Here is a 1,760-nt window from a genome sequence, read left to right as displayed (position 1 = left end):
AATAATGACAATTTCTGAAATATTGCAAGAATGACCAAAACTTGATACAGAGACACAAAGTGAGCATACTCTGTTGAAAAAGTGCCACTGGGGGACTTGCTTAATGCAGGGTTGCCACAGATCTTCAATGTGTACACAACACAATGTCTGCAAAGCACACTACAATTAAGTGCAATAAAACAAAGTATGTCAGTATAATATATTTGTTTCCTCTCTCTCTTATTCCCTTATAAAATATAAGATGTATGGGCATTGTATCATAGTATTTCTGACACATTATTAATTTTGTGTCATAGTGTTTCAGTTACAAGATGTCAAGGAGCTGGGTAAACATCATTCAAGGACTTTACCTTCTCTTCTGGGCAAGGGGTTAGAGCATTTTTGGTTGTACTCAGGATAGTTGTGTCATGTTAGGTAGAACTGTGAGTGAGCTGTTATCTGTATTTGGAGATTAAGTATGGTTTAAGGAAATGTATATGGTGCCAAATTGACAAGGGGTAGACTCGTGATGGTTTATTTTGTGTGTCAAATTGACTGAATCAGAGTGCTTAGATTTTATTTTTGTTGTTGTTCCTCTTGCTTTATTATCAGGGCCCCAGGACTTTGGACAGTAGGTATTCAATGCTCCCTTCCAGGTACAGCCTTTTATCCCACAAATAAATCGTATTAGACTTCTTAAAGGAGCATGTGGAGAGGCACAGGAAATTTGTGAGCTTGATGGTGGAGACAGTGGCTGAAGGGCCAGAGAGATGAGAGAAGTCTGCGGGGGAAAACAAGAAGGAAATAATGAGGAAATTCAGGATACTCTCTTAGTCAGGTTTCCTCTCCACTCCCCCAGCATCCCATCCCCCAAACAAGTTATTTAAACAATAATTTATGTATTCGTTTCATCAGGGAACTGGGCAAGCCTCAGGTTACAAAGCTAAGGCCAAAATAATTTTGTGTAGTTAGAGTATGTTCAAGAGGCCAGTCACAATTTAACTGGATTAGTCTTGAACATGGAGATGGTGGTGTGCTTCAAATAACCTTCATTTAGGAAAATCACATTCCTCCATTACGTGGAAAGACAATGAATATACTTCCTTCTCTCTGTCACCGCAGAAGACATCTTTGCTCTTGATGGGCTGCCACTATTTCTTTTTTGCTGCTCTTTTCCCTTCTCCATTCCTTGGTTTCCCCTTTCCACTGAGCTTCTTTAGATACATTTGCTCATCCTTAAAATCCTGATGCTCATCTCTGTAGAGGCCAAAAAAATGGGGTGTTCCCATAAGTGCAAAATAAGTGCTGTGATTTGGATACCAGTCATAAGTCTCCCTCCGCTTGGCCAAAGGCTGTACACAGAACAATTTTACCCCTTTCATGGACTTGGAATCAGTAGGTCTGGCGACTTCACCAAACAGTTGGACAATCAGACAAGACATGTGCAAGGCATATTCTGAAAGGGAAGACATTTCTGAGCAGCAAGGAATAGTTGTCACTGGACCTGACTTTCCTCACCAGTGCCTGCTCAGATATTTGGTGAAACATTATTCTGGGAGTGATTGTGAGGGTGTTTCTGGATGAGATTAGCATTTGAATTGGTAGACTAAGTAAAGCAGGTCCTACATGTGGGTGAGTTTCAACCAATCAGCTGAAGCCTGAATAGAGCTCGTAGGTGACATAAGAAAAAATTCCCCAGCACTTTGGGAGGCCGAGGTGAGAGGATTGCCTGAGCCCGCGGGTTTGAGACCAGGCTGGGCAATGTGGTGAGACCTCATCTC

At 41.5% G+C, this 1,760-nt stretch overlaps 1 pseudogene; it reads right to left on the bottom strand.

Annotated features, from left to right (window-relative positions):
* Positions 1 to 1,130: 1,130 nt before the first annotated feature.
* LOC103258371 lies at positions 1,131 to 1,451 on the bottom strand (annotated as a pseudogene).
* Between the last annotated feature and the right edge of the window lie 309 nt (positions 1,452 to 1,760).

This window comes from Carlito syrichta, unplaced genomic scaffold, assembly GCF_000164805.1.
Source record: "Carlito syrichta isolate Samal-C Ts95f unplaced genomic scaffold, Tarsius_syrichta-2.0.1 Scaffold302085, whole genome shotgun sequence".
Classification (NCBI taxonomy): Eukaryota; Metazoa; Chordata; class Mammalia; order Primates; family Tarsiidae; genus Carlito; species Carlito syrichta.
The sequence above is the reverse complement of the archived record's forward strand: the minus strand, read 5'-3'. Positions and strand labels throughout refer to the sequence as shown.